This window comes from Hypanus sabinus, unplaced genomic scaffold (genome assembly GCF_030144855.1).
Source record: "Hypanus sabinus isolate sHypSab1 unplaced genomic scaffold, sHypSab1.hap1 scaffold_396, whole genome shotgun sequence".
Taxonomy (NCBI): domain Eukaryota; kingdom Metazoa; phylum Chordata; class Chondrichthyes; order Myliobatiformes; family Dasyatidae; genus Hypanus; species Hypanus sabinus.
Genome location: NW_026781282.1, coordinates 116,503 through 127,328, shown reverse-complemented (window position 1 = coordinate 127,328; position 10,826 = coordinate 116,503). Strand labels below are relative to the sequence as shown.

Here is a 10,826-nt window from a genome sequence, read left to right as displayed (position 1 = left end):
CAACACTGTCGCGGGAATCGGAGGGCCGGCTACTGAGTTGTTTCGAGGCGACAGGCAGAAACAAAAATGACCCAAAGCTCATAAGAGAATCTAAATGTCACCATCTTTATCAAGACACTGCAGAGCGAGTGTTTCTGACTGATTCATTCAGAGTCCAGAGTGTCCCTTAACCAGAAGCGCCGGGTGAACAAAAGATATGCAAAGTGCTGAGCAGTAGTTACATGACCATATTTATCACATTTATTCATGATGATGATTATTATTTATCGATCGGTTTTGTTTCGTATTTTTTCTGATCTGTTAGTATCTATTGCAGTGTGCAACGCATCATCAGTTTCCCTGGTGGTCTAGTGGTTAGGATTCGGCGCTTTCACCGCCGCGGCCCGGGTTCGATTCCCGGTTAGGGAATATTAAGATATTGCCTGCTGTAATTTAATCAGACAACATACTGCATTGATCCCGAGGGAAATTGAGTTTCGTTACTGTCGCTCCAACCAAGAACAGTGTAGAAATATAGCAATATAAAACCATTAATAATTAAGCCATAATAGTAAATTATGTCAAGTGGACATTAGTCCAGGACCAGCCCTTTGGCTCAGAGTGTCCGAGAGAGGAGTTTGTTGACCGCAGGCAGGAATGACTTCCTGTGACGCTCAGTGTTACATCTCGGTGGAATGAGTCTCTGGCTGAATGTTCTCCTGTGCCGAACCAGTACATCATTGAGCGGATGGGAGTCATTTTCCAAGATGACGTGCAAGTTGGACAGCATCCTCTTTTCAGACACCACCGTTAAAGAGTCCAGTTCCACCACCACAACTTCACTGGCCTTACGAATGAGTTTGTTGATTCTGTTGGTGTCTGCTACCCTCAGCCTGCTGCCCCAGCACACAACAGCAAACATCATAGCACTGGCCACCACAGACTCGTAGAACATCCTCAGCATCGTCCCGCAGATGTTAAAGGACTTCAGTATCCTAAGAAAACAGAGACGGCTCTGACTCTTCTTGTAGACAGTCTTATTGTTCATTGACCAGTCCAGTTTATTGTCAAATCGTATGCCCAGGTATTTGTAATCCTCCGTCCTCCACCATGTCATTCGGCACGGACTACGAGGGCCGAGATGGCCTGTTTCCGTGCTGTGATTGTTATATGGTTATATATGTCCACGCTGTCCCCTTGGATGGAAACAGGGGTAATCGTTAGCTTTCTTAGCCCTTCTCAGGTCCACCACCAGCTCCTTAGGTTTTTTTCACATTAAGCTGCACATTATTCTGCTCACACCATGTAACAAATTTTCCCACTGTAGCCCTGCACTCAGCCTCCTCTCCCTTGCTGATACATCACACTATGGCAGAGTCATCAGAAAACTTCTGAAGATGGCAAGATGTGTGCAGTAGTTGAAGTCTGAGGTGTAGATGTTGAAGAGAAAGGGAGACAGGACAGTCCCCTGTGGATCCCCAGTGCTGCTGACCACTCTGTCTGACACACTGTGTTGCAAGCCCACGTACTGTGGTCTGCCAGTCAGGTAATCAATAATCAATGACACCAGGGAAACATCCAGCTGCATCACTGCCAGCTTCTCACCCAGCCGAGCTGGGCGGATGGTGTTGAACGCACAGGAGAAGTAAAAGTCTATGACGCTCACAGTGCTCGCCGGCTTGCCCGGGTGGGTGTAGACACGGTTCAGCAGGTAGACGATGGCATCCTCAACTCCTAGTCGGGGCTGATAGGCAAAGTGGAGGGAGTCTAAGTGTGACCTAACCATAAGACGGAGCTGCTCTAGAACAAGTCTCTCCAGGGTCTTCATGATGTGGGAGGTCAATGCCACCAGTCTGTAGTCATTGAAGCCACTGGAGCTTCGGTACAGGAACAAGGCAGGACGTCTTCCACAGCACAGGAACCCTCTGGAGACTCAGGCTCAGGTTGAAGACATGGTGAAGTACTCCACATAGCTGGGGGGGGGGGCAGGTTTTGAGCGCCCTGGGGCTGACACCATCCGGGCCTGCAGCCTTGCTTTGGTGGAGACGTCTCAGCTGTCTTCTGACCTGTTCAGCTGTGAAGCCCACCGTGGTGGTTTCAGGTGTGGGAGGGGTGTAGTCACGAGAGCGAAGTGGGGGGCTGTGAGGAGTTGTAGGGGAGAGTGCAGTATGTGTTGGTAGGGGGCCGACAAAAGATGACGCATGAAACAGCTTTACTTCTATCTTTGATATCCCTTCCTGTAGCGCTTCAGGGTTTGGGGGTTCCTTTCAAGACCCTCAACTGGAGTTACACGCTCACTTTGGTTATATGCGGGAATGGGAGCCACTGTCAGGGGGTCACCACCGGCCGCAATTTCATATCCCTGGAAGACGAGCACGCCTTCAGGGATTCGGGATTTCGCGGCTCTGGGGACGTGACCTTGCCCCGGAGCATCGTGAGTATCGGGTTGGCTGCCGGGTGTTGTGACGAAGAGCTGCGGGTTTTTGGTGCCGACACTCTGGGCGCAGATCTCGAGAAGAATCGAGTCAACGGACTTATAACCTCAGTGAGACTTTTTTTCTCTCTCCCATGTCGCTGTGAAACGGATACAGCTCTTTTTCCATTATTAGTGAAAGAGAGAGCCTGCGTTATGTCGAATACCGGGTGAACGGGTAATCCTTGGTTCACTGCAAGTCTGTGTCTTTACTGATGCTTTGCTGCGCGCCAGAGTGTTCTGTGGGGGTGGGGGCTGGTGGTATCCCTTGCTGTTGGGGTATAGGGGTTCTTTGCTTTGCTGTTGCTTGTGTGTGGGAGGGGGTGCTGGGGTGGGGGCTTTGAGGGCTCCGACGTTTTAACTATCATCATTGTTTGGGCCTCTCCTCTGTTTTCGTGGATGCTTGTGAAGAAAGAATTTCAGGATGTGTATTGTATACATTTCTCCGAAATTAATCACAGATATTGAAAGTGCATACCTTTTGCACATTCAGAAACGCTCCTCTGCGCAATTCTGTCACACATTTGTCAGTTTGAGTTTCTGTCTTCCCTTTTATGAAGTTTGGGCTCAACAAGATCTGAACGTCTTGATCTTGTTTCCACACTTTTATGCATTGAGGTAGTGCTACGTGATTGGCTGATTCGATATTTGTATTAACGAACCGGTGTACAGGCAGCGGTTGTGTGTATTTTAGAGAGAGGTAGATTTCTGGGTGATGGGCGAAAGGCAGGTCGTGTCACTGTGGTCACCGGCAGGACGGGAGACATGTGCGCAGGAACGGCAGACTCGGTCATGGTGAACGGAGGCAATGGCTCAACGCAGGATTGAGGGAACGGCAAAGTTCCTGTAGAGACGGAAACAAGTGGCTGGACGTGGAAATACTGAGAGAGCATCGGAGTCATCACTGAGCGGCAACGCGAGGCAAATCATTCCACTGGAACAAAGCGAGAGTCCCCATCAAATAATCATAGAATCTGTGTCTTTCTGCACTCCTTGCGCCTCTCTCTCCCTCTGTCTCTCCTTTCCTCTCCCCTTCCCCTCTCTCTCTCTCCCTCTCTCTCCCTCCCTCCTTCCCTCTCTCTCTCGCCCTCTCCCTCCTTCACTCCACTTTCTCTCTCTCTCTCTCTCTCCCACTCCCTCCCTCACTCTCTGTGACAGTGCTGTGAAGAACGATGTGTTACTGAGAACAGTTTAAAGGCCGATGCATTACTGTTGAGAAAAAAGGGAGCCATGGGATTAATTTCGGGGTCGACATAGTGCTGTGGAGAAAGAGCTGGCAATTGGAACAGTTTAGGGTCAAACAGTTTAGTCAGAGAAACAGGGGCAGATACAGTAATGTGGAGAGAAATGGGGCAGTGGGATTATTTTATGTGCTTTTACAGTGATTTGCAGAGAAATGGGGGAGTGGTATTTGTGCAGTGGCAAACAGCGGTTATTTTATCGTCTGATCCAGTACTGTGGAGACAGAGAGAGGCAGTGGGACCGGTTTCGGGGCTGATGCAGCACTGTGTAGAAAGAGGGGACTGCCGGATTAGACTAGGGGTTGATATAGTGCTTCGGTGAAAGAGCGATCAGTGTTACGAGTTTAAGGGCCAATGCAGTGTGATACAGAGCGGTGGAAATTATACATAGACAAATACAATTTCTTATCTGACACCCCCTTACATTCCTGAGCTTGGTGGACATTACGGGTTGATACTGAAAGACTACCCAAGATTTCTAACTGTGAGTAAGTCACTTAAGATACTGGTGAGGTTTGTGGATATGGAAGTGTTCATTTATCATCATAAATAGATATACTTTCGGCAGAGACCCTCCAACTTAAACTACGTCAAGAGATTATAATCCTGGTGAAAATGTTACCAATAGGTGATTCAATACAAGACCACAAGCTACACTGTAACAATTCAATTTGTTGTGTCTGACAAACGGTTCCTCTAAAGGAACAGATTTACAGTGGAATCTCTTTGCAATTGATGAGACAACTTTGAAGGTTCAGTCACTTTTTTCGGTTCCAGCAAATCCACACAGATGGTCAAAACGTTTCTGAGAACTGAGATCTCAGAAGCCCAAGATTACTGTAGTGGGGGTTGACACACGGACAGTCAGGGAATGTAGGGGGACTGACCAAGTGTTGGTAGGACGGTTCCGTTTTATATTACGTCATGGTTAGCACAGTGAATGTGGGCCGAAGGGTCTGTTCCTGTTCTTTACCTTTCTCTGTTCTATGTAGGACAAATAGAATGCAGAAGTTTATTATATCAGAGTAAACATTTGTCACAGTGGTGATGAACGTAAACATATTAAAGACCCAGGAGAAAGTCTGGTACACTTTACTCGAACAAGCTGAGTGTGGTTTCTCTTATCGGGAGAGAGAGAGATGAGGTTACCGTGAGATGAGCTGTGATTACAATAGGTGGAGAATCAGAGTGGAGAGGCCGCTTCACTCTCTGTTTGTCTGCTCAGCCGATGGACAAGAGTCGCACTGACACAAGGAGAGGTGGAGAGTTGGGTCTGATGGAGTTTGAAACAATATCCCCTTTGCTGCAGGAATGCAATTCGCAATTGACAACCCTTAGTCACATCACAATTTCCATTGATTTCATAATAAATTCACTCAGTAAATCACGATTTTGCAGACCGTGATTACACTTGGCTGACGTAATCAATTTGTAAATGATTTTGAAAACGTTTATTTTTAAATCTGTTGAAACCTGTCCCCGTGGAGTTGGTAAATATTATTGAAACCCCAGGTATGTGCAGCCTTGAGATTTCATTCCTGGAGATCGCCTGTAGCTCACGGGGACAGATCACTGACCAGAGAAAATGCCTGCGTTGTTTGTTAGTTACCTCCGTGTGGACAAAATACTGAACGTGTTCGTTGTCGTCATTGGAGTTCCTGGTGAGTGAGCACAGAAATTCGTGTCCGGCAGTTCTGTCTGTTAACCGGTATGAGCTGTTTGGGGTCATTTTACAAGCTTCTCGCTGATGTTCGTGGCTGTAATATCCGTCAGTGATATCGATCCTGACTGTTCAATATTTTAATTTTTCATGTTTGATGACAAACGGAACGAAACCCCTGCCTCTCCTCTAACTTACGGGACCGACTCGAACGTTGTTCTTGCATTTGATGGAATTTTGTTCAGAGTGGTCCTAATGCTGGGGACAGGCAGCACTCCGGGAATGTGAGACTAGTAATGTTATACATTGTGGTGTTGACTGTTTATGAGTTATTGACCGGAGTGACTGTCCTGAGTCGTCCCAGTGTTGGGAGCTTGGTGTCATTTTACAAGCTTCCCGCTTGATGCTCGTGACAGTAATATCCGAGAGTGATATCGATCCTGACTCTTCAATATTCTGATTAAATAACAAACTGAACTAAATCCCTGTCTCTCCTCTAACTCACAGGATTGACTTGAACGTTGCTCTTGCATTTGATGGAATTTTGTTCAGAGTGGTACCAATGCTGGGGACAAGCAGCTCTCCGATAATGTGAGACTAGTAATGTTATACACTGCGGTGTTGACTGTTTATGAGTTATTGACCGGAGTGTATACTTGGTCCTTTAATGACATCCTCTCCAGAGTTGTTCCAGTTTTGGGAGCCGGTTATCCTCCTGGAAGGTGTGACTGGGAATTTTCAATGGTACTTGTCCATGTTATCCCAGAGTTGAGAGCCGGATATCCCCCGGGAAGGTGTGCCTGGGAAGTTCTAATGGCACGTTTTCTATGTTATCCTAGTGCTGGGGACAGGCAGCTCTCCAGGAAGGAGAGACTAGGAGACTTTCAGTGGCACCGTCTCCAGAGTTGTACAAGTCTTCGGGACGGACACCACTCTGGGATGGTGTGACTGGGAGTGGTTTGCATTTTCAAGTTCTCGGACTGGGTTACTGATCCTGTGTTTCTCTTCTTCCTGTGGATCCTGTCACAGTCACATTCTATTGACTGTATGTCAATAATTGGGTCCGATCTCCTGAACCTGAGTCCCGGACCTACTGACGTGGGATGCTGAAATGAGCTGCGCTGTAGAAGTAGCGGAGCCACTCAGTATCTGGTTACTATGTTGGCCCGGCTTTCGCTCAGAGACCCGAAGTAACGTAGTGCCCCGTTTTGCCCGAAAGCAAGGCATCGGTCGCATAATTTGAGTGTCTCTTCAATGTGGCCGCAGCTGCTGAGTTCCCCAAGCATTTTGTCTGTGTTGTCTCCCTTTTGGCACTATTAGAACATCGGATATAGGAGCAGAATTAGTCCATCTGACCCATCGATTCTGCTCCGCCGTTCAGTCAGGGCTGATCCGTTTTTTCCCTTATCCTCAACCCCAGTTTCCGGCCTTCTCCGCGTAACCTTGATGACATGCCCAGTCAAGAAGCTATCAATCTCTGTCTTAAATATACCCGTCGAACTGGCTGCCACAAGACCATGTGGCAACAAATTCCACAAACTAATCACCCTCTGGTGAAAACAATTCCTCCGCATCTCTGTTTTAAAGGGGCGCCCCTCTTTTCTGAGGCTGTGCCCACTTGTCCAAGCCTCTCCCACCATGGGAAACATCTTTCCCACATCTTCTCTGCCTAGCTCTTTTAACATTCAGAAGGCTTCAATGAGATCCCCCTCTGATCCCCGGAGACTGTCCCGGCCCCGTCAGATGCTGAGTTTCCAGAGGTCTGGACAGTCACGGTTAAATCAGTGACGGGAAACGGGATGAACACAGATCGTTGTTGTTCATGGCGCTACTGTTTAACCCCGACGATTACGGTCACATTACCTTATCTCCACATTGAAGAAGGCAGGTCAGAGACAGGGAGACCCATGTTTGGTGTTCGATGAGCAGCCGGTCACCTCATCTAGTCTCCTGACCTCTGGCTGAAACCCGAACCTGTGGCCATTCCCGGAGAATGAGTTTAATAATGCACGGTGTCTGTTCTCTTCTCTGTCCCTGCAGTGAATTTAGCGGCAATTGTGATCCTGTCCCGGGGAAAGTGCGGCCTCTCTACCTGCACCACTCGCTACCTGGTGGGCATGGCAGCGGGGATCTCCTGACCGTGTCATAGAGGTCCTTGTACGTCATGTCTTCTATCATTACTTTCCGTGGAATTTTATGAAGATTTACCATGTCTGCAGTGTTATCGAGGTTCGGAGGCTCACAGCCACATACTGTTCTGTTTGGTTCACCGTCACCTTCACTTTCAATCTGTTTGTCGCCATCTGCTGTCAGAAGATGAAAACAAAATATTGCACGGGGAAAACTGCTGCTGTGGTTCCCACAACAACCGGCATGCTGTCCTTTCTGAAAAAAACATTCCCCGCTTCTTCCTCTGGGAACCCAGACAGATAGTCAACAATGTACCGTGATTCTGTGAACTCAGGGCCAACACTTTCACTGACCTCGGGTGGGTATTATACGATTGGCTCGACATAGTTTTAAATCCGTTCATCCCTTTCGCTGTGATTCTGCTTGTCAACGCTCTGACGGTCAGGCACATTGTTGTGGCCAGTCGGGTCCGTAAGGGGCTGAGGGGTCAGAGCAAGGGGGAGAACAGCAGGGACCCGGAGATGGAGAGCCGGAGGAGGTCTGTAGTTTTACTCTTCACCCTCTCCGGCAGCTTCATCCTCCTGTGGATGACACTGGTTGTAAATTTCCTGTATTATGAGATCAAAGGAATACGATTCATGGATTTCAGTGATTCTGAATGGATCTTCCATATGGTCGGAGCTTTGCTGAAGAATTTCAGCTGCTGCACGAACACATTTATTTACGCGGTGACTCAGTCGAAGTTCAGGAAGCAGGTGATCAGCGCGGTGAAATATCCGTTCACCTCGGTGTTACAGTCGATCAATCAAGCCGCGCACTGAGCAGAGTCGAAAGGCGGCTGCAGTGTCTCCAGAACGGTCCCCAGATCCTCATAATCACCGATCTATCTTGTGCTATTTCCGGAAGGGGGTTGTGCGTGTGTCTGTGTGTGTGTGTGAGAGATTCAGAGAGTGCGAAATGTGGTTAAAGTGGAAAGAGTGTCGACAGAATTAACGAGGATGTTGCAAGGAGGAGGGTGACTGTGTTATCGTGAGATTGGCCGTGCTGTGGCTTTAATGCCATCCTGGAGTGACCTGCTTTGTTTGACTGAGGGTCTGGGGTTGGAAAAAGGGAGACAATAGACAAGCATTTTCATAGTTTTGCAATAGGTACATCGTGCACCGTGCGACTGCACTGGCAGAGTCCGAATTCTGCGATGAGTCAATGTATGCTCGTTGGTTTCTGTTACTAAAACTAATCACTGTCGTTTTAAATGCACTAGAACAGCATGCCGATCGCCACACCCCAAACCCCCTGCTCCGCCGAAAGCAGAACAAAAATATCGACCCTAATCAAGCTGTCAAGCTTTCCCTGGTAACACTTACTGACACTGAAACATTCTTTACTCTGACCGAAGAGCACATGGCGGGAATTGCAAAACTGCGACCTTGAAGCGGTCGATAGAAGTGGAATATGGACAGAAACTTCACAGAAAGGCCCTGTCCTGTGTTCACAGAATCTGTCGCATTGCGCTGTCTATAGTCAGCACTTAGAATTGATTGGGCAGAAATAGTTTCTGATTGTAACAATATCTGGCACCAATAGAATCTGCTGCTGAGCCGAGGTTTTGTCTGAAATCGAGATGGTATGTTGTTTCTGTCATCGGTACTATTGAGTGGAAACTAATGCAATGAGCTACCTGCACAATCACAGTTAATTTGCAGGTAAATCCCTGCGCTGTCGCGGTTGTAGCCATTGGTCACGGTCCATTTATATTTTTCCTGTCATTTTTGTACAGATGTGCATCTACAACCTGGCCTCGGTTCCGTCAGCCAGCTTACAGCCTCGCGTCCTCTCTCCCTCATCCCCTCGGGCCGACTCCCCAAAAGCCCGCCAAAACTAGCTTACAGACCCAGAAGAGAGAATAACATTAATCCCAATTGGTTAACAAATGAATGCAATTCTCGTTATCAGTAAATTTTAACCCAAACAAGCTTCCAGCACTCTTTTATAACAAAGAAGCATTCTTACTTTTAACAAGTCAAAGAAGCCATTTTGATTAACAGAAGGAGTTACAACGAAGAAACGCCCTTTGCACTCTCCCCCAGCAAATAAAAGTCATGTCCTCATGACTTCTAAATAACTCCCCAACCCTTCCTGCCAATACACACCCTAACCCAGGCACAAACAGTGACATTGCTCCCCAAACAGTAGACCTCACGCCCTGTTCCTCAGGGGCTACATAGCTCAACTTATCTGGGAGTTCCTTAACCCTCCGAGACCTCCGTACCCCTTCAGCAAATCCCTCCAGGCTCGAACACAACCGGGCATACATCGGGTCCGCTTGCCAACTCCTCTCTCAATCTCTCACTCATAACCCCTTGCAACTCTGAGCCCCCTGCTGCCCACGGCTAACCCTCCCCACTGCACCTGACTCAGTGGTAGAAGGGCTCAAGTTCTCTTCCTCAATCGAGGGAAAGTCAGCAAAAGGCAGCATGTACCACACATCCAGCGCATCATCCTTCGAATCCATATTCTTCCTCACTTCTGCGATCGGTAGCTGCCGTTTGATCCTCTCCAAACGGAAGCACGTGGCCTGCACTGCTCCCCCAGACTCTTCAGCCTCCCGCAATCGAGACATCAGCTTCCTCTCTGGCTCCTCCAACTCCCGCCACAGTCTCAACAATTCTGTATTCACTGCACTTATCTTCAGCTTATCCTTCCTGATGACTTCTTCAAGGTCGACCTTCAGGGTTTCCACTTCATTTGGACTGTCGATGGTCATCTTCAGGTTCCCTTCAAAGTTCCGCTTCCCTCTTCCAAGATCTGTCCGCAATTGCTTCACCGCCTCAAACTCCCCTCTCCGGGCTCTCGGTTTGCTGTTACTCTTAAGCAGATAACTTTCTTGGTCTTCCAACTGATTCCGGATCACTTTCTCCGGTTTCTGCTGAGAATTTGGCCTCTCCATCTCCACATCAAACTTGATTCCGTAGAGACAGTCACTCACGAGCTGCGACCTTCACCTGACCTGGCACGTGTCCAGAGAAAGCTTCAGCTCTTTAGTTCTCAGTCGCTCCTGCAACAGTCTCGCTTCAGATTCTCCCGAGGCAAATCCAAATACCAGGAGAACATCCACATACGCCAAAATCCCAAGCACCTCCACATCCCCCATGGTCTTCCACATGCCCCGCGGGAAGTTTGCAAGGGCTCCGGATATGCCCTCTGGCATCTTTTCGTACCGGAAGAATTCTAGGGGACCTATAACGGCTGTCTTCTCCTTGTCGGCCTCACTAACTGGGATCTGGCAACATCCGCTCCTCAGATCCAGCACCTTAAACCACTTCGCACCACTCAGACAGACCAT

The 10,826-nt window shown here is 48.3% G+C and overlaps 1 non-coding gene across 1 annotated transcript; it reads left to right on the top strand.

Moving 5' to 3' along the window:
- Nucleotides 1–336: 336 nt before the first annotated feature.
- On the top strand, nucleotides 337–408 carry trnae-uuc (transfer RNA glutamic acid (anticodon UUC)). The gene has a single exon. It is a non-coding gene; the product is annotated as a tRNA-Glu (tRNA).
- Nucleotides 409–10,826: the final 10,418 nt, after the last annotated feature.